The sequence below is a fragment of the Acomys minous genome, assembly GCF_964271855.1.
Source record: "Acomys minous genome assembly, chromosome: 19".
NCBI classification, from domain to species: Eukaryota; Metazoa; Chordata; class Mammalia; order Rodentia; family Muridae; genus Acomys; species Acomys minous.
Genome location: NC_140499.1, coordinates 3,133,690 through 3,156,790, shown reverse-complemented (window position 1 = coordinate 3,156,790; position 23,101 = coordinate 3,133,690). Strand labels below are relative to the sequence as shown.

The following is a 23,101-nucleotide window of genomic DNA, read 5'->3' as shown; positions in this document are numbered from 1 at the left end:
TACTTGCCAAAATTTAATCAAGACCAGACAAACAAATTAAACAGTCCTATTTCTCCTACAGAAATAGAAGCAGTCATTAAAAGTTCCCCCCTCCAGAAAAAAAAAAAAAGCCCAGGGCCAGATGGTTTCAGGACAGAATTCCACCAGACCTTCAAAGGAGAGCTAATACTGATACTCTTCAAACTTCTCCAAAAGAAAGAAATTGATGGAACATTACCAAATTCATTCTATGAGGCCACAGTCACTTTGATTCCTAAAACCTCACAAAGACCCAACAAAGAAAGATATTTTCAGACCAATTTTTCTTATGAACATTAATGCAAAAATACTCAATAAAATACTTGCAAAACGAATATAAGAACACATCAAAAATATCATTCACCATGACCAAATAGGCTTCATTCCAGGCATGCCACGATGGTTTAATATATGGAAGTCCATTAATGTAATCCGCCATATAAACAAACTAAAAGAAAAAAACAACATGATCATCTCCTTAGATGCAGAAAAAGCATTTGACAAAAACTAACACCAATTCATGTTTAAAGTTTTGGAGAGATCAGGAATACAAGGCACGTAGCAAAACATAATACAAAGCTACATACAGCAAGCCAATAGCCAACATCAAATTAAATGAAGAGAAACTCAAGGAAATTCCTCTAAAATTGAGGACCAGGAAAGGCTGCCCACTTTCTCCATATCTCTTCCATATAATCTTGAAGTTCTAGCTAGAGCATTAAGACAACAAAAAGAGATCAAGGGTATCCAAATGGGAAACGAGGAAGTAAAGTTATCCCTATTCACAGATGATATGATAGTGTACATAAGTAACCCCAAAATTCCACCAGGGAACTCTTATAGCTGATAAACACCTTCAGAAAAATGGCTGGATACAAAATTAACATTAAAAAAATTCTGTAGCTTTCCTATATACAAATGACGATCATGCAGAGGAAAAACTTAGGGGAACTACACCCTTCATGATAGCTAAAAGCAATACAAGATATCTAGGTGTAACTCTAACCTAGCAAGTAAAAGACTTGTTTGGAAAAAACTCCAAATCTCTGGAAAAGGAGAATGAAGATGACATCAGAAGATGAAAAGATCTCCCTTGTTCATGGATCAGGAGAATTAACATAGTAAAAATGGCCATCCTACTAAAAACAATTTAGAGATTCAATTCAATCACTATCAAAATACCTACATAATTTTTAAAGACATTGAAAGATTAATTCTCAACTTCATCCAGAGAAACAAACAAAAAAAAAAAAACCAGAATAGCAAAACAATCTTGTACATAAAAGATCCTCAGGAGGAATCACCATACCTGAACTTAAGCTGTACCATAGTACAACAGTAATTAAAAGATGATGGTACTGGCATAGCAATGGGATGGTTGATGAATGGAATTGAATCAAAAATCCAGAAATAAAGCCACACACATAGGGACACTTGATTTTTGAAAAGAAGTCAAATCTATTCAATAGAAAAAGGATAGCATCTTCAACAAATGGTGCTGGTCTAACTGGATGTTTACATGTAGAAAAATGCAAGTAGACCCATATCTATCACCATGCACAAAATGCAGGTCCAAGTGGATTAACAACCTCAACATAAAACCAGGAACACTAAATATGTTAGAAGAAAAAGTGGGGAAGAGACTGGAACACATTGGCACAGAAGACAACTTCCTGAAGAGAACACCAGCAGCCTAGGCCTTAAGGTCAACAGTTAATAAATGGGACTTCGTGAGCCTGAGATGCTTCTGTAACACAGAAGATACTGTCTACAGAACAAAGTGACAGCCTACAGACTGGGAAAGGATCTTTACCAACCCTACATATGACAAAGTTCTAATATTCAAAATATATAAAGAGCTCAAGAAATTAAACACCACCAAAACAAATAACACCGTTAAGAAATGGGGCTCAGAATTAAAAAGAGAATTTTCAACAGGGGAATATCGAATGGCTGGGAACATTTAAAGAAATGCTCAACATACTTAGTCATCAGAGAGATGCAAACTTAAATATGCTGAGATTCTGTCTTACATCCATCAGAATGGCTAAGATCAAAAATGCAAGTGACAGCACTTGCTGGCAAGGATGTGGAGAAAGGGGAACACTCCTTCATTGCTGGTGGGAGTGCAAACTTGTACAACTTTGGAAATTAATCTGGTGCTTTCTCAGAAAAGTGGGAGTAGGGCTTCCTCAAGACCCATCAATTCCATTCCTTGGAATATACCCAAAAGATGCTCCACCACACAACAAGGATATATGGTCAACCATGTTCATAGCAGCCTTATTCATAATAGCAAGAACCTAAATGTCCCTCAGTCAAATATGGATAAAGAAACTGTGGTACATTTACACCATGGAATACTACTCAGCTATTAAAAACAAGGAAATCCTGAAATTTGTGGACAAATGGGTGGAACTAGAAATGATAATTCTGAGTGAGTTAACCCAGACCCAGAAAGATTCACATGGTATATACTCACTTATTATTGGACACTAGCCCAAAAGGGATGTCCCATGAAAGTCTTCACTTACTGAGACTGGGATAGATGCGGGGACTTCCTATTGGCACTCTCGGTGAGAGAATTATCAGAAAATGGGGAAATAGAAGGATCCATAGAGTCATTAAAAACCTACAGGAAGAACATCATGCCAGGTGGATATGGAGCCAGGGGTGTCTGCTAAACTATTGTACCAACCAAGGACAAGACATGCAATAAGCATTGAACCCCTATTCAGATCTAGCCAATGGACATGACATTTTCCACAGTTATGTGGAGAGTGAAGACTGACTTGGACATGAACTCCAGTGACCTATATTTGACCACTTCTACTTGGTGGGGAGGCCTGGTGGTACTCAGAGGAAGGATACACAGGCTACCATGAAGAGATTTGATAGGCTGTGACCATATGATGGGAGAGAATGTCCCCTTCTGTCACAGACCTAGGCATGGGGAATAGGGCAAAAGAGGGAGGGAGGGAGGAATGGAAGGATAGAAGTGAGTGGATATCAAATGAGATGTAATCTGAATAAACCAATTAAATAAAAAAAGAAAACAAAAAATTGTGCAAAAAATTTGTAGTTGTTTTAAATAATAAAAAATAAATGGATAAAAATGCAGGGTACAATTATATATCAAACTATATTCCTTTTATTTCACATATTAGTGGTGTGTGTGTGTGTGTGTGTGTGTGTGTGTGTGTGTGTGTGTGTGTGTAAATTGCCCAATGAGTATCATGAGCCTCAGGTGACCTACTATCTAAAGAGAGAACTATCTCTGCCGTGGTTTGTTAATCACCCTCCCTACTTGATTTAAGATTTCAAACTGAGAAAGTTCACAGGAATTTTTTTCTAAACGTACCTTAAAATCAGAAGACACTACAAAAAGTCCTTGAATCAAATGTGTGTGGTCTACTCCAGTTTTCTCTTGTAAAGGCAACTCTATTTGTCTCTTCATAGTTTTCTAAGCTTTATTCTATTCACTTTATCCTGTCTCTCAAAACGCTGCTTTAGCTGAATTTGGAGGAAAAGAAACTAACAAGCAACAACAACAAAAAGAAAGCATGTAGAGAGCTCCAGAGTTAACACTATAAACAGCTGTTTGGCGAACAAAACTAAAATGTAAGTACAGGACACACAGAAGGGCACAGAAAGGTAGCCATGTAGTCAGCTGTTCCAACCCCGTGACATCGCATACCTTGGGACTTCCATCTTATCTACTTCTAGCTTCTCAGGCTTAACACTATCCTGGTTATGTTATCAGTCACCGGGCATTGTCCTTTATCAGCAGTGGCTTCAGGGTGTCAGTTCTAAATATTACATATAATCATTAGTTTGTTCCCATAATGCATTTTAAAACATTTTTGTTTTCTTAATGTCCAGCTTTTAAATCTATACAAAACTCTCCTTTACTAGTCAGAACTGAAAGTTTTTCAATCTAATCCCAACATATTTCAATTCCCTTTGTGGTCTCTTGGAAGAGAATGAAGTCAAAGTCCCAGCAGTCACAAAATGAAGCAGAAAATTGATATTCTGGTGATCTAAAATCAAATTGGAGCAAGCAGAGCCTTTTCCAATATATTGGCATTTGTGTGGCCAAAACTATAACCTGAGTTATTGTTAACAATGTTTCCAACAACCTTGAATTATTTAGCTGAAGTGAAAAATTATCTCAACACAGAGGAAGCCAAAGGTCCCAGACAGCTAAGTCCATGGCCTATGATTGTGTTGAGTAACAATTTGTGTTTTCCACCTAGTTATTGTTCTTCTACATTCAGTGTATTTCAAAGAAATATAGTGTTTTGTTTAAACGACTTGCATTTGAGATTTGCCAGTTAAAATCCAAATAAACCTAATTCATTCTTATGCTTTCAGTCATGAGGCACTGCAAGTGAGAGATCAGATGGAGTCTGAGTAAAATAGCACAGTGGGAATCCAAGTTCCCAAATTGAGAAGATGGTAGTACATGTTAGACAGGAAACAAAGTTGACTGAAGTTCACTGATGGTAGCTAGGAAGCAGATGAGATTCTCAGAAAATCTAGAAAACAGATGTCAAGGACTCAAGTGAAGAAAGTGAATCATGCAGGCTAACTCATACACTCAAGCACAGAACTTACTAAGAGAAAGGGGAAAGCCATTATAAACCCAGTTAGTTGAAAAAAAGATTAGTGGAACATCACCAGTTGTCTATGGGTTAAGAAATGATATCTTTTTAAAAAATATGTTTATCAAGAGAAATATTTTCTGACTAGATTTTATTTTTTTATTTTATGTGTATGGGTGGTTTTCCTACATGCATGTCTGCTCACATGTGCATGTCTGGTACCTAGAGAGCCCAGAAGAGGATGCCAGACATCCTAGTGCTGGAGTTACATATGGTTGTGAGCCATGATGTGGGAGCTAGAATTCAAACCTGATTTCTTTGAAAGAGCATTCAGTCCTTCTCACTGTTGAGCCACCTCTCTAACTCTCCATCTACAGCTTTGAGATCAAGCAGGGTCAAATATTTTTATAAAGAACAAACAAAAACAAAGCATATTTCATCCTGGCCTAAAAATAAAATGCTGAGAGACTTGGGGAAGCTTGACGGCTATGTATCCCCATGTATCTCTTTCATATAGTCCCTATTGGTCAGAAAGAATAATGCTGCCAATTATAAATAAAATTTCAATTTGAGTGAACATTGTAGTATATTTTTTACCTGTCCTACATCATCTTTCTTTGTTAATTTCAGCAAGAGAATTCTCAGGCACGCTAATGAAAAGAAAGCTCAAGACCTGGCCTGGATACAAAAAGCTTTGTCCTGGTATCCAAAAGTAGATAAGATTACAGTAGCAGATACCAAACAAGGACAATCTAGTCAAAGCTAATAATGGAAAACTTAATCTTCTGTAGCAATCTTGTCTAAGCAAACCCAACACCACCCAAGGAGGTAAGGAAGTGAAGGCAATCACAATTGCCTGGAACAGGCAGTTCTCAGTGACTGGCTTTCTTCACCCTGGATTCTTTTATCCAGGCTTGCTACTTTTTATTTCTATGAGCAACATTAATAGTACACTGACTAGTTGAAAGCATTGATATAGCTTCTCTTGGTTCTCAAATAATATACTACTTGATATTGTTTACAATAAATTTTAATGGTAAAAGATATTCCCTTCATAATTTGTCATTAGTTTTCTTATAATACACAAATATAGAGATGGTTGTTACATTTTCTCTTTTAGAATATTATGTCTCTCTAAATTAATAAATCCATATAAATGAGTGTACTTATATGAACTTTTAACAAAATAAAAACATTAATATTATGTGATTTGGGGGTATTCTGGCCAAGTGCTTTTACAAAGAACTATGCATTCCATGTTGTATCTTATTTGAATGCCATATGGCAATATTACCCAGAATATATGAAGGTAGTTATCATATTTCATTATAGTATTCACAAGTGACATGTATTAGGTACTAAACCAAAATAAAAATTTAGTTTTTCAGATACATTTGGTTATATTGTGATAAATTGTCCTAACAAAAGTAACTTTAAAATAAAAAGAGTTTTCTTCGATTTATATGTCCTAGGTGCTTTCATCCACAGTCAGGAAGAACAGGGTAGATGAATGTTTACTCTCAAATTACTTCCTCCATATACAGTCTGAGACCTAAGGTGAGAGAGTGTGCCAGCCACACTTAGTTGGGTGTTCACACCTTCATTAAGCTATTCAAGATAATCCCTAGCAAGTGGTCCTACTTGTTATCTCATGAATGATTCTAGATCATGCCAAGGTTGGGGATCAATAGTAACTATTATACACAATAATTTCACAAATACATACAAACATACATACATATGCTTATTTATCTGCAATGCTGGTGATTGAACTCACCATTAACTGTATTTTCAATGGGCAATTAGCAGTTGCCACATGTGAATAATCACTACTGTGTCATACTGTATAAGATGATACAAATGTACGGAATGTTTATCATCAAAAGTCTTCCCTTGAATACTGTTGCTTGGCACTTCCATTATTCACAGTGATGTAGCAAGTACAGGGCTTAGGGAAGTGGCTTTAAAGCTTATAGAACAAGAAGCTAGTCTCCAGAGGTTATAAGGAACACAGACAGAAATATTTCCTCCTCCCCACCCCCGTGTGTGTGTGTGTGTGTGTGTGTGTGTGTGTGTGTGTGTGTTTGTGTGTTTGTGTTTGTGTGTGTGCCTGTGTGTTACTTACACATGAGTGTTCAGATGCACACATCAACATACATACCCATGAAGAAGACACAGGGTGTCTTTGTTTGGTACTCTCTGCATTTACAACCTTTATTATCTCTACAGGATTTATAACTGAACAAGGAGCTTGCCATTTCAGCTAGACTGCTGACTAGAGAGATATTTCTTGATCCTGTGGTCTCTACAGCCAATGTTTGGATTTCAGAAAAGTGCAGTCATGCCTAGCATTTTGTGGGTACTGGAAATTCAAATTCAGATGCTCATGTTTTACAGTTTAAGAAGTCTTATCCAGTGACCTACCTCCAAGGTCACAAACATGTTACAAAGACAAAAAAATCATAGAAAAAAGCTGTAAGAAAGTATGAGACAGGTGGTAACAGTAGCTTTTCATGGTTGAGACAAGGATATTGCAGGTTTGATTATATTTCAGTAACCATGTAAGTATCCTGAAGTCTTTTCTTATGCTAGCCATGGTGTTTTTAATTTAAGCTTCTAAAAATTATAAAATAGGATACCAAAGCTATAGTATCTTCACTGGAAAAGAATAATGTAAAAGCATCAGGATAAAATACTCAATATTGTAAAGGGAATTTATTTAAGAATTAAATACATCAGTAATCACCCATTTTCTTTATCCAATGCCTAAGCAAAACACAGCAAAACTCCAGAAGCAACTGGCTGTGGGTGTGAACAGGCTGTAACCAAATATTTAGGTAGAGACACACCTAGAACACCTGGTTACAGCATTTAAGAGTGGGGTTTGTTTTTGCTGGGTACTCGAAAGATGGTTCCACACAAAAATCTTGCTGCTTCTAACATGAGAAAATTAGTTCAGATCCCTAGCCTTTAAGTAAAGGCCAAGCACAATTATGTATACCTGTAATCACAACACTGGAGAGGGAGTGGGAGGCAGAGGCAGTGGGAGAATGAGAGAGAAGAGAGGCAGAGGAAGATAGGAGAGGAGCAAATGGAAAGGGAGTAGTTTCAACAGCTATAGAAGATGAAAACTAAAAAGTTTGATAAGCTGTTATTTGAGTTGTACAAATTATTCCCACTCATTTCTTACTGTAGCATCAGACACAATTCTCCACATTGTGTTTAAGCATGGTCTAAATACTGGTCTTAAATAAAAGGCAAAGAAAAATATATTCCTTGAGAAATATGCAAATCGTCGTACCCAACCATTTCTTTCCCCAGAGCTATGCCTTTAGTTTTGCTTAACCTCAAGTTTTTAATCTGACAGTCTGTCCAAGAGACTGCAACATCATCATGTATTTGATTAAAGATGCATTTCTCTTTACAGCACATTTCCAGTAAGATAAAATATTCGGTGTCGTGATTTCTGTACAATAAATTTTCCACAGTATGACTTATAGCTGGTTCATCAGCCACAAAGGCTGTATAATAATCAGAGTTACCATCCATATTTCTATAACAAAGACACCGGTGTTTCCAGTCTTAATTCTTTGTCTGACATTGGTTAAAAGGGGCAAACACTATGCATTTTACAATGCCATCAATATTGCAAATAAATGGATAACACAATGAAAATATTTATGTGTGGTACCAAACAGGAAGATATAGTTAGTAAAAATATGGTAAAGTGTAAGTAACCTTGACAAATTAAGCTTCATTGAAATACTTCCAAGGCCTTGACCAGAAACATAAATAATTCACAGATTCCAGCACCAAATAAAATACAGTTTTAACCCATCCTTTTCTCTTTCTCTTGTCTAGAGTATTGGTTCTTTGTAATGAAACTCACTATAAGCTGCTTTCCCTCTCTCTCCCTGTGTCATTAGTTACAAGTCATTAAATTTATAATTTATTTTTATCTAAGTAACTATATCCAAGGATGTACCATTTGTTAATAAGCAGTACAACTGGCTTTTGGAATAATCATAATCAAACAAAATATGATCCTTTGGTTTTTAAAAAGTTAATGTCACCTGGAAACTAGTAATACAGATCAGAGCAATCTATTAGTAATATATGGACTTCTCTGACAAATGTCCTCTACCTAAAGGCAAAAAAATTATTAATATCAGAGAAAAAATACATTCTATTTCAAAGTTAAATAGACACAGTTTATTCTTTAATAAAGTAAGTGAGAAAATGGATGAGTATAACAGGAAGCAATGAACTTAGACCTTGTCCTAAAGCTGTCTCATTAAAAACCAGAACACTCTGTTAGGCTGAATCAACTTTTAAATAAAAAGAAATGAATAGTTTGACCTGGATGACATCTGAAAACACAGTTGATTTGTTCCACTTTAAAATAGTAGTGGATGTTCCCATCTCCTTAATTTGTAGCTTTTAGTATAACTGATTTTTTTTCTAATCCTTCAACCTGATATTTCAAAACAAAGAAAAAATTAAAGTCCTCAAGGCATGGGGCTGGAGGAAAAGGCAAAGGGTTTCAAGGACACCAGGGAAATGCAAGATGAAACAAGAACTAATATGCAAAAATAGGGGTAATAGGTGATAGAGAGAAGGCATGAGGTGGGAAAGTCCTATGAAACTGTGTATGAACAAGAATGAAGAATGGAGGGAACATGTGAGACTGGAAACAACTAAATGCCAATACACTAATACTTGGGTGGACATGATGAAGAGCTGAATGGAAATTGGTGCAGTCTCAGGTGCTGACCTCCATCACTGTCCTTTTGCTGTGCAGAGCAAGAGCATTGTGGACATTTTTCATGAGAGAATTTCAAGATTTGAGTTTAAAAAGAAAACCACACAGCCTTTTGTGGGCATGCACATGTATGTGTGTGGCTACATGGATGTGTGCCTGTGTGTGTAGGGAGGTATGTATGTGTGTGTCTTTGGAGAATCAAATTCAAATTTAGATGTCATTTTCTGGATTCATGTTGATTTTTCACTCATGATCTTTCAGTGGGACCTGAGGCTAGGTGATTAGTTAGGCTGAGCAGCCGGCAAACAACAGAGATGCCCATTTCTACCTTCCTGGCAGTGATTTCAAGTAGATGTCACCAGCTCAGCGTTCTAAATGGACTCTAAAGATTGAACCTATGTCTCCATGTTTTCACAACAAGCTCCTTATTTATCCATTCCAAAGAACTTTTTTGGATGTGTTATAATTGAATTTAGGAACCGAGACATGTTAAGCAAGAGCCCTGCTGCTCAGTCATCCATTTATCTTTTGTATTACTTTATTTGCATTCTCGTCATAGCCCCTCCGTTCTTTCCTCCTAGTCCCAACCTCCTTCCCATTCCCCTATTCCTCAGAAAAGGCAAGCCCCCCCCCACTAACCCACCATAGCTTATCAAGTCTCATCAGGACTAAGATTCTCCTCTTTCCCTGTAAAAGCTACAAAATATGTAGTACCCCTCTTGGTACAATTGCTCATAGCTCTGACTTTGGAATTTTCAGCATTTCACAACATTTATATGATGTAGACATGAAGTACATACAATGGAAGCAACGGTATTATCAATTATAGAAAAAAGAATGACCCACATTGTAACCATGAAATGATATAAATCTTGTCAAGTGCTGTCAGATAATTACAAGAAATGATCAAGAAAACTTTCATGGATTGTAATGGTTTGAATTGGTTCATAATAGCAAATAAATTATTAATATGGAGAGAAGATGAGGGCAACTCAAAAGAGAAGGAATGTACGTACAGAAGAAACATGCTCCAAAAATCAGTTCATCACAAAAATCCAATCTGCCTACAAAATTGCAGTTGTACTAATTCATTAGTTAGGGAAGTTTTTAAACTAGAGGACATACAAGAAGGGTGTGTTCAGTCGCATTGTAGGAAATTCTACAGGAAAAGGTGACTGATCTATATAACACTCAGGCTGTTTATAAAATTTCTTTTTATGTTTCTTTTATCTATGCATTTATAATTAAATCACTCCCTTTCTTTTCCTTTTTCCAATTCATAGAATACTTAAGGATTATTAAAGTTATCATTCCAAAGCAAACATTTCACCTCAAAGGGAATATGACCCAGTATATGAATGATTGTTACCTGGGATACAGATTTATGTCACCTAAATTCCATGTCCCCATGCTGAGGCACTTTAAATGAAGGCTTTATAGTAACATAAATAATGTCATAAACAAACAATCTTTAAATATATTGATGGAAACATTAAATAGGTGAGTTTAAGCAAAGAAGGGAAATCTCATCTATAGGCCTGATTTGAAACTGCCTGTTCATACATTTTCAAGAGTTTACATTATGTTTTTGGTTGTGAGCCATCTCTCCAGCCGGCTTGATTTTGGTCAAAGAAGTCAAAACCATACAATGGAAAAAAGATAACATCTTCAACAAATGATGCTTGTCTAACTGGATGTCTACTTGTAGAAAAATACAAATAGACTTTTATTTATCACCCTGGACAAACTGAAGGCCAAATGGATTAAAGACCTCAACATAAAACCAGACACACTAACTCTGTTAAAAGAAAAAGTTGGGAAGAGCCTTAAGGTTATTAGCACAGGAGTCAGCTTCCTGAACAGAACAACAGCTCAGGCTCTAAGATCAACAACTAATAAGTGAGACATCATGAAACTAAAAACCTCTGTAAGGCGAACGACACTGTCAACAGAACAAAATGACAGCCTACAGACTGAGAAAAGATCTTCACCAACTCTATACCTGACAGAGGGCTAATATCCAAAATACAAAATACCCCAGGAAATTAAATACCAATAAACCAAATAATCCCTTTCCCACAGGTGAGTCTGTCGGATATATTGGGATAGAAGGCTGGAGATGGTGCTCCAATGTTATAGAGAGTTTTGGGTGACCATTCAGGCAGTTAACTGTCTCTGTCATTTTTTTCATTTTGGAAGCTGATAACCTGCACTTCCAGTTCACTCAGGTAACTAAGTTTTATTCCTTCTCGAGTCTCTGATGGGGTTGAAGACCGGAAACTTTAATCTTACAACTAAGCTTAGTTGGTTAATGGTTAAGATGTTTTTTGGGGCCTGTAGCCGAAGCGGCAGCAGGAAAGCAGCTGTGGGATTGACAGACTTTCAGGTCAGTGTTTGGTTTCCACCCTGTGTTTTTAGTTGTGTTCACGTTTCACCTGCCCCTCCCTCGATCTGGAGCTGCAGCTGGGGCCCAGTGGACCAGAGCATCTGGGATGAAAGGCCCAAAGCTTGGAGACTACACAGTCCCCTTCATCACCCATGGAGAGAACCTAGTTCCAGACCCGCCTTGGGATCGCTGCAAGGAAGATGTTGCTGTTGGACTGGGATGACTGGGAGAAGATGGAAAGAAACTGGTGATAAGCAGTGGGTTTAGCTCCCTTCTCCAGGAGCCAACTGCTTCTACTCTGTTTAGTGGTGCTGCAGAGACAGAATGCCATGAGCCTGTCTTGTGTGGACGGGAAAGAGTTGTGAAGCAAAGGTCATCTGGAAAAACTGCAGGAAAATTTGATGTGTACTTTATCAGCCCACAAGAACTGAAGTTCTGATCGAAACGTTCATTTGCTAATTATCTTCTTAAAAATGGAGAGATTTTTCTTAAGCCTGAAGATTTTGATTTTATTGTACTGTCTAAAGGAGGCATCAGTCCAGGTTATAAGGACCAAAGCTTGGCAGCTCTGACTTCCCAGCAGCCAAACAAAAACGACATTTCAAACCAGAACCTCAGGACACGAAGCAAGTGGAAAGCAGATGTGCCACCTCTGCCAAGTTATAATTCAGAGTTGCCAGCTAGCAACAGACCACCGAACGCTACTCCTTTGCTATTGAAAGATGCTGGCCCTGGGACGATGAGAAAACCCAAAAGAAAGATGACTGTTTCAAAAGGAAGTGGAAGTGAAAAAAGGAAACAAAGGTGCAGGAAGAGTCTCTCAGCTTCTGCTCAATGTAACAGAAAAAGAGAATCTGTGGTTCAGAAAGCAGATGATGAAAGTGAATGCCAACTCAATAGAACCCTCTGCTTTATGGGTGCCTGCACGAGTGAGACCATCAGCGTGGCTGGGAAAGAAAAGGGCCCGGGAAAGGAAAAACCACCGACCCTGGCAATACAAAGAAACTACATTCAACTGAAGAAGCAGGTGATGCCAAGCATGAGCAGACTTTTTTAGAATCAGAGGAAATCAGATCCAAGGGAGCCCAAGAGGGGGAGGCACGTTTGCATATCGACGTTTTACAGAGTGGCCCTGAAATACCCAGCTGCTCACACAAGGCAAGAAACACTTTACTTCTGAGACATTTCGAGAAGACAGCATCCCACGAACACAAGTAGAAGAGTGAAAAACAAGCCTGTATTTTCCCAGCAAATACAACAAAGAAGCTCTTAGCCCACCAAGACACAAAGCCTTCAAGAAATGGACCCCTCCTCGGTCAACTTTTAATCTTGTTCAATAAACACTTTTCCATGATGCATGGAAGCTCCTCACCGCAACTGTATTTCTCAATCGGACCTCAGGCAAGATGGCCATCCTTGTGTTGTGGGAGTTTCTAGAGAAGTACCCTTCAGCTGAGGTGGCCTGAACTGTTAACTGGAGAAATGTGTCAGACCTTCCTAAGCCTCTTGGTCTCTGTGATCTCCATGCAAAAGCCATCATCAGGTTCTCAGATGAATATCTGGCAAAGCCGTGGAGGTATCCGATTGAGCTTCATGGGATTGGTAAACACGGCAACCAATCCTACCGGATCTTTTGTGTCAATGAGTGGAAGCAGGTGCACCCTGAAGACCACAAGTTAAGCAAATACCATGACTGGCTTTGGGAAAATCATGAAAAGCTAAGGCTGTCTTAAAGCTGCCTGTTTGAAGTTTTCTACATATTGCTTTGTACTTCAATTTCTAAGGGCCCTATGATGTACAATGAGCTTCACAAGCATGTAGGTTTTTTTTTTTCATCTTGTTAGAAGCCGGTGTATGTCTTAAGCCTTTGCCACAGCTAGATCTTTGTCACTGAGTGTTGTCATATTTTAAAACTTGAAAAAATAGTTTTTGGGTAAGGGTCCTAAAAGTGTGTTCAGTTTTCCAATGATGAAATTTGGTATGTTGGTACTCAAAGTCATTTACCAGGACTCTTGCTGAGGAAAGGCTAAGATCATATTCTCTTTCTGTACAAAGTGATATAAGAGTGTACAACTGTGTGCCATTGTTATGGATATTGCAATGTTACAGTTTAAATAGTGAGGCATTTACCTTAGAAAGAAATCACCAAATAAGAACTAAATTGGCCAACGCATGGTGGCACACACTTGTAATCCTGTCACTCAGGAGACTAAGGCAGGAAGATGGAAAGTTGAGGCCCTTCTTGTCCTACATGTAGAGAGAGACTGTCTCAAAAACAAACAGGGGGTCTCGAGAAATGGCTCAAAGGTTAAGACCACTGTCTGTTCTTTGAAAGGTCCGGAATTCAATTCCCAGCAACAACATGGTGGCTCACAGCCATCTATAATGAGATCTGATGCCCTCTTCTGGTGGGCAGGTGTACATGCAGGCAGAATACTGTACACATAATAAGTAAATAAATCTGTAGGGGGGCGGGTGGAAACAAACAGGACATGGCCAGTAAGCTGGCTCAGTAAATAAAGTCACTTGCTGCCGAGCTTGATGACCTGAATTCTATCTCTGGAACCAATTCCTGAAGGTGAACCTCTTACCTTCACCTTAACATATATATATATTGTTATATATATTGTTATATATAACAAAATATATAAATGTTTATAAAATGATCTGGAGGGTGGAGAGATGGCTCAGGAGTTAAGAGTACTGACTGCTCTTCCAGAGGACCTAGGTTCAATTCCTAGCACCCACATGGCGATTCATAACTGATTATGAACTCCAACATCTGACACCCTCACACAGATTCACACAAAACACAAATGCACATGAAATAAAAATAAATAATTTTTTTAAAGTCATATAGATGACTGGGCATGGTGGTGCATACCTTTAATCCCAGTACTTGGGAGGCAGAGGCAGATAGATCTCTGTGAGTCCAAGGTCAGCCCAGTTTACAGTGTTAGTTCCAGGACAGCCATGGCTCTTACACAGAGAAATCCTGTCTCAAAAAAACATAAAACAATGACAAAAAAAAAAAGGAAAGAAAGAAAGAAAAAAAGAAAGAAAGAAAAGAAAGAAAAGAAATGGTCTGGAGAGAAACAGCTCAATGGTTTAGTATGCCTGCTGCTTTTCCAGAGGACCTGAGTTCACTTTTTAGTACCAACATCAGACAGCCCACAACTGCTTGTAACAACAGCTCCTGGGGATCTGACACCCTCTTATGCCTTCATTGGGTACATTAGTACATTTGGCATATATGCGCATATACATAAAAAAGAAAAACTAACAACAGAAAAATTAAGTCCTAATTAATAAACACTATTTTAAGATATAGTTTGAAAATTAAATTATATCCCTCAGACATACAGGGTGGTGTACACCAGCACTCAGGGAGGCAGAGGCAGGCAGATCTCTGAGTTTAAGCCCAGCTTGGACTACAAAGTGAGTCAAGGCTACACAGAGAAACCCTGTCTCAAAAAAAAATCATATCTCTCCTCCAAGGCAAACATACACTTAAAATTCATAGTATTTTATCCCTTTGTTCATTAACAATGTATGTTCTGATATATGCAGTAACAGGTTTACCCATGCCAGACTTGGTGATACACTACTATAATCCTAACACTTGGGAGTCTGGAGAGGATCATGATCAAGGTCAAGGCCAGCCTGGGATGAATTGTAGTTTCTATGGAAACCATCAGCTACATGGTAAGACCCAGTCTCCAAAAAAGAACAAAAACAAAAAAACCACCAGTGGTGCACAAATTAAGAAAATAAACAGATGTGCATTGTAGTGCATATGTCTAATCAGGCACTTGGGATGCTGAGGCAGGAGGAATGCTATGAAATCAAGGTAGCCTTGCTTATACAACAAAACCCAGAACAAAAAATACAAACCAATCTTGAACTAAATGAGCTATGTCTGGGGAAATGTCTGCTTGCCTTGTTTAATGGAACATATGCTGTGAAATCTATCACTTTGTATTAGGTAATTAATAAAGTATTTTTATTTTAAAAAGGTGTTTTTAGATCTAGATAGATGTTTTAACCTAATTGAGATGAGATGTGATAGCTATTGATTTTCATTCAGAAACCTTCAATTCTGGCTTATGGTGGTACATTTGCTTTATGCATTACCCATCTCTTTTCCTTCAGCTTCTGGCTTTTACCATTGTTTGCAGTAAAGAATTAAAAGGCAAGGCGAAAGACCTGTGACTACATTTTTGTTTCCTAGATCACAGTTAATTCTAGTGCATACAGGAGTAGGTCTTGGGTTATCCAGGTCTAATTTATGGTTTTCAACTTGTTATATTGAGAATTATAACCATATAAACAGTTTTCCACATCCAGTTTGATGTTCATTGGGTTATGGGGGTAGTTTACTCTACATTGTTTGTGTTTGATGATTTAGGCAATGTGTAGACAAATAGAAATGCTGTAAACACATTTAAGATGCATTAGGATGAACATGATGCTTGGTAAGTTACATGGGCTAATCACGTTTTTTACTTGTGATACTTTTTGATATGCAATGGATTTATTAGGAGTATGGGCATATGGTTCTTGCCTCTATCTCTTGATGGGATTTGTTATTTGTAGAAAACAACCTTAACAACATAAAGACCTAAAAAAAAAAACATAATAAAAATGGGGAAAATGAGATATTAAACTAAAGAGAAAATTCTCAACAAAGGTATATCAAATGGCCAAGAAATACTTAAAGGAATTCTCAAAGTCTCTAGTCAGGGAAAAGCAAATCAAAAAAGTAGGAAATTTTGCCTTACACCCATCAGAATGGCTAAGATCAAGAACTTGAGCAACAACACATGCTGGTGAGGATGTAAAGAAATAGGAGCACTCTCTCATTGCTGGTGAGACTGCAAACTTTTACAACCACTATGGAAGTCAATCTGGCACTTTTTCAGAATATTGGGAATAGTGCTACCTCAAGACCCAGCTATACCACTTCTGGGCATATAGCTGAAAGACGTTCTACCATATAATGACATTTCCTCAATTATGTTCATAGTAGCTGTAGTCATAATAGCCAGAATCTGGAAAGAAACTAGATGTCCCTCAACTGAAGAATGGATAAAGAAACAGTGGTACATTTACACAATGGAATGTAACTTGGCTATTAAAAACATAGAAATCTCGAAATTTACAGGCAAACGAGTGGAACTAGAAAACATCATCCTGAGTAAAGTAACCCAGACCCAGAAAGACACTCATGGTATATATTCACTTGTAAGTGGATATTAGCCACATGATACAGGATAATCACACTACAATACAGAGACCTAAAGAAGCTAATAACAAGGAGAAACCTAGGAAGAATACTTAATTCTCATTCAGAATGGCAAAAACAATAGATACTAGAAGCCAGTTGAAGAGAAGGAACAGGACTGGAGTCTAACATAGAGGTCCTCTGAAATAAAAAGCTATTAAGGAACTAGAGATGTCCCAAGACAGTTTGGCTCTAAACATGCATCATTCCAAGATACTCTCAATCACTGCAATTTTGATCAGATAATCAGCCTTTTAGTGGGAAGTGTATCTTCTGAGAAATTTTCTTCAAAATGTAAACAATTATGAATGTTCCATTTTCCACTCCCCTAATATCTCCAGAAACATTATAAATGATGTCAAATTCATGGAGTTATTTTCAAAGTACACTTTAGCACTGGCATTTTCTGTCAAACTTTAAGCAACAAAAGGCTATGATGAACGAAAATAACCTCACAAGCTACAATGACTAATGATAGTGTGGTTTCAGCTGCACACACACACAAAAAAAAAATATGTGAAAATTCTCTTAAAAGTAAAGGAGAAAAATCAATACTTCAATCTAAGGGTGGGAGCATTGCCCTGTGGCTACTGGGATATTTGTCATAAGCACTGGGCATTTACAAATCCCGAGGGCCTCCCATTGTTCTCATAACCCCCAAAATCCAATGTGGATTCCTGTGGTGCAACATATGTAAGCTGGTAAAATCAGCTTCTGACATGGCTTCAACTTCAAACTGGAGGCTATGTGAGACTCAGCAGATGGCAAAACCCATCCAGCTCTGCAAGGGTGTGTTCAGCAAAAGGTGCTCATATATGCTCTTGTACCCACCTGAGTGGAAACATCACTAGAAGAGAAATATACAACTTTCAGCTTCACAGTAGTGAGTGGGAACTGCAACTATATCTTGCTGCTTGTTTCTTTCTCAAAGTAGTAACAAAGCTTTACCTAATAATTAACTGGGCCTAGGAAAATTTACCTTTCAACGATGATTAAGTAAAAGTCTATATAAATCTTTATTCTCTCATTGCTGTAGAATTTAAATTTAAATTTTTTCTTCTATGGGACTGAGTTCAGGGCAATGAAAATAGGTCAGTGCTTCTATCAAAAGCAAGAAGATCTGAATCCAATCCCCAAAGCCCACATTTAACAACAGGAACAATAACAACAACAATAAAGCTCAGCATATGCTGTTAAGAAAGCAGACATGAGTAGATGAATCCCTTGACCTCAGTGTCTTGCTAATACATCAAGTTGGTGAGTTCCAGGCAGAGAAAGACCTTGACTCAACAACAACAACAACAACAGCAACAGATAGTATCACAAGTGAGTCACCCAAGTTTGGTACCTGATCTCCACATGTACATGCATACACCCACACACATGCAAAAACAACCGAGTTAACCTTTTAATTATGTTCAAACTTAGCAGAAAAAAAAACATGTTTCCAGTAATACAATGAAGATATCAACATCTAAATCTAGGATGAATAAAGGAAAGTGCAAATGAAGAAAGCATGAAAGAGCCAGTCAATCCAGTTGACAAATTCGAAACTTAACTGTAATCACTGAAGAAAGACTATTGAATCTCTAACCTTTAAGGGTACCCAACCCAAGATCCCTTTTTCTGAGACATTTTTCTACATGCACACTGTCATTATTCTTATTAGACTTGTCACAATTTTCAGTCCTTATCTGCCTCACTTGCTTCTTTTTCATAAGCTGGCTACTCTCTTGGGAAAGATTTTTTTTTAAATTGATTCATTCATATTACATCTCAATATTTATTCCATCCCTTGTATCCTCCCATTCCTCCCTCCCTCTCACTTTCCCGTTACTCCCCTCCCCTATGACTGTGACTGAGGGGGACCTGCTCCCCTTGTATATGCTCATAGGGTATCAAGTCTCTTCTTGGTAGTCTGCTATCCTTCCTCTGAGTACCACCAGGCCTCCCCATTAAGGGGACGTGGTCAAATATGGGCCTACACCCTTCATGTTAGCCACAAGCAATTTAAAATATCTAGGAGTTACTCTAACCAAGCAAGTGAAGGACTTGTTTGAAATAAACTTTAAGTCCCTGAAGAAAGAGATTGAACACAACTCGAGAAGCTGGAGGGATCTCCCTTGTTTGTGGATCAGGAGAATTAACATAGTAAAAATGGCCATCTTAGCAAAAGTAATTTACAGATTAAATGCAATCACTATCAAAGTACCTACAGAATTTTTTAAAGACATTAAAAGGTCAAGTCTCAACTTCATATGAAATAACAAAAAACCCAGAATAGTTAAAACAATCTTATACAATAAAAGATCCTCAGGAGAAATATCCAAACCCAATCTCAAGCTGTACTATAGAGCAATAGTAATTAAAACAGCATGGTACTGGCATAGCAGTAAGCTGGTTGATCAATGGAATCGAATCAAAGACCCAGAAGTAAACCCACATACATATAGTTACTTGATTCTTGACAAAGAAGCCAAATCTATTCAATGGAAAAAGGATAGCTAGCATCTTCAACAAATGCTGCTGGTCCAATTGGATGTCTACATGTAGATAAATGCAATTAGACCCATATTTCTCACCATGCACAAAACTCAAATCCAAGTGGATTAAAGACCTCAACATAAAACCAAAGACACTAAATCAGTTAGAAGAAAAAGTGGTGAAGAGCCTGGAACACATTGACACAGGAGACAATTTCCTAAAGAGAACACCAACAGCCCAGGCCTTAAGGTCAACAATCAATAAATGAGACCTCATGAGGCTGAGAAGCTTCTGTAAGGCAGGAGACACTGTCAACAGTACAAAGCAACAGCCTAAAGACTGGGAAAATATCTTCACCAACCCTACATCTGACAAAGGTCTAATATCCAAAATATATAAAGAACCTAAGAAAGTAAACACCACCAAACCAAATAACCCAATTTAGAAATGGGGCTCAGAACTAAACAGAGAATTCTCAACAGAGGAATATCGAATGGCTGAGAAACACTTAAAGAAATGCTCAACATCTTTAGTCATCAGAGAAATGATAATCAGAACGATTCTGGGATTCCATCTTACACCCATCAGAATGGCTAAGATAAAAAATTCAAGGGACACCACATGCTGATGAGGATGTGGAGAAAGAGGAACACTCCTTCATTGCTGGTGGGAATGCAAACTGGTACTATCTCAGAAAACTGGGAATAGGGCTTCTTCATGATTCAAATATTCTACTCCTTGGAATATACCCAGAAGAAGCTCCAGCACACAATAGGGACATATGCTCAACCATGCTCATAGCTGCCTTATTCATAATAGCCAGAACCTGGAAACAGCCTAAGTGTCCCTCAGTAGAAGACTGGATAAAGAAACTGTGGTACATTTACACTAAGGAATACTACTCAGCTATTAAAAAAAAAGGAATTCCTGAAATTTGTGGACAAAAGATTTTTCTTTTTACAACCCATTCTTGTGGTGCTATCAAGCTTAGAATTATAGAGGGTTCAAGTAGAAGTTAAAAGGTAACTTGCACTTCATTCCTACATCAATTACTTTTTTCTTTGCTATGACAAACAGCTGACAAAATAAATTCATGTTAGAAAATATTTTCCTTTGTCTGATAGGTTGAGAGTACAGTAGTTCACTGTGATGTGGAACACGTAGTGTCTAAAGCATGGTGTGGCAAGTCACCTTGTGTCCATAGTTAGGAAGATAGATACTTTATGTCAACTAAACCTGAAAGTAACCTTTTCAGAAATGCCCCTTGTTAATCAGACATCGATGTTCTAGGACCACTTTATAAAACACTGGCCTAGAGGAATGTGATAGTCTCCATTGCTAATCTGGTGAGATAAGAATCATTTAACAAACTCATCCATGATATCAGTAAGGGTATTTTCACAGAAGTTTGACTGAAGAGGTAAGACCTACTCCAAGTATGAATAGATCCACCTCCTAGGCTGAATAAAATAAAGAAAGCAAGTTTCACATTCCTACAATGGAGATTGCCCCTCCAGATTCTGTCTGTATCCATCTCCTCACACTGAAGCTCCATAATAGCTCTTCAAACTCACAAAGACACAGTCTAAACTGGTGCCCCAGACCTTCTTATCTCAAGAGTACAATCATCTATTTTCAACTCCCAAATTACATGTTGTGTATAGTATTTCAAGGGGAAATTCTAAATTTATAGTTTTTCTGTTTTGGTTGTGATTTTTCTTTCCACACTCTTCTTTGTCACATAGTGGGGTTTAAAATCTACTTAATACATCAAGATGGGCACACGAGACTCTTATAGTCTATTCTGTCCTTCATAGTACTTCTACACTGTAGGTATCTTGTCCTACCCTCAAGAAACAAATGCATCTACAACTCATACCTTCCTCATGTCTGTTCATACCCCATGGTTCAATCTCTAGATCCCTCCAAAAGCCCTTGTATTTGTTACTTTCTTGCTGTGACAGACTTCTCAACAAGAAGCAACTGAAGGCAGAGTGGTTTATTTCAGCTCACAGATTTAGGGTGCACAGTCCATCATGGTGGTGGTGGCATGATAGCAGGAGAGTGAAGTGACTGTTCACATTGTGTCCTCAGTCAGGAAGTAGAAAAAGATAAATAAATGCATTTCATGTCTTTCCCCTGTTTATTTAATCCAGGATTCCAGCTCAAGGTATTGTAGTGTCCAAGGCTAGAATGGGTTAATTGGTTAATCCAATTCACTAATTCCCTCAGAGATATTTCCAGGTGTATTTTTAAATCCTTTCAAGTGACAATTGAAATGAATCTTTATAGGCTTAGAGCATGTACCTTCTCCAAGGCAATGAAAAGGACAATATCACATGTGACAAACAATTGGGAAACATCCCAAAGCCAAAAATACAGTCCTAGATAATGAATGCATACTGGTAAAAATGTAGATGACTTTCTCTGACCAATTCCTAATTGTACCACAGTAGAAATAAAGCATTAATCAAGTATCCCGAGGTTGCTAATGTCAGTGAAAGATAGCCTTTGCACAACTACCCTGAAAAAGCAAAGTTAAGGAAACTGGAGTGACTCTTCCAGGCAAGATCCTTCCATTTTGCAGATGCCACAGTAGAGTGGCTTCAGAGGGACAGTCAAAGAACACACAGATAGTCAGCATGCACACATGAAAAAAAAAAGCAACTGTGGCTTTTCCCTCAGTCTCTTAAAACATAGTTGTATAATGGTGAGGGAGTTTAATATGATTTGGGTTCCTACAATCTCAATCAAAGGCATCTCAGACTTTATAGATTAACTGAGGAATACTGATAACATAGAATGGCTCTCTCTGGTGTTTCTGGTGGCTGATTGAAAACACTGATCTTGAAAGGATGTTTACTTTGGGAGACTGCTGGCCTTCAAAGAGCCTTGACTTTGGAATAGAGCTAACTTTGGGAAAGTCCTGATCTTGCAAGACCTGTGACTGGAAGAATGTTGACCTTGAGAGCATACTGACCTTGGAAGAACAGCTGTCTGATGAATTCTCTGTGGCAAAAGGTCTTAAGAGAGTTACTTTCTTAACTTTTCATGTACTGTAAGGAAAAATTGCAGACAGTATATTCTAAAAAGAGCTTCAGGCACTATATGATGACTATAGCTAAAGCTATGGCCCAGACAAGAACTGTTCTATCTTCATTTACAATTGTTATCATACTTTGTGCAATATATGCCATGTAATTTTCCACAGAGCCTTTGAAATAGGTATTATTTCTGATGTGAGTTCAAGGAATGATCTCAGAGATGTTAAAACATTTTCTTTTTTAAAAAAGTAATTTCCATCTTTTAGTTTCTTTCAGGCATTGTTTGTTTTTTGGTTGCTTGTTTGTTGAGACAGGATTTCTCTGTGTAGCCTTGGCTGTCTTGTACTCACATTGTAGACCAGGCTGGCCTCAAACTCAGAGATCCACTTGCCTCTGCCTTTCTGATACTGGGATTTCAGATGTGTGTCACCTGAACACAGCCTCCTCCCACCCTCTTCCCCATTATTCCCTCCCCTTCCTCTCAGAAAAGGGGAGCCACACACACAACTAACCCACAAT

At 37.9% G+C, this 23,101-nt stretch overlaps 1 pseudogene across 1 annotated transcript in view; it reads left to right on the top strand.

Annotated features, from left to right (window-relative positions):
* The first annotated feature begins 11,862 nt into the window (after window positions 1-11,862).
* LOC311590627 (methyl-CpG-binding domain protein 4-like) overlaps window positions 11,863-23,101 on the top strand; it is a 202,964-nt pseudogene continuing 191,725 nt past the window's right edge. Inside the window, exon 1 of the transcript XR_014783584.1 lies at window positions 11,863-13,587. The product of XR_014783584.1 is annotated as a methyl-CpG-binding domain protein 4-like (transcript). The remainder of the gene's footprint in view (window positions 13,588-23,101) is intronic.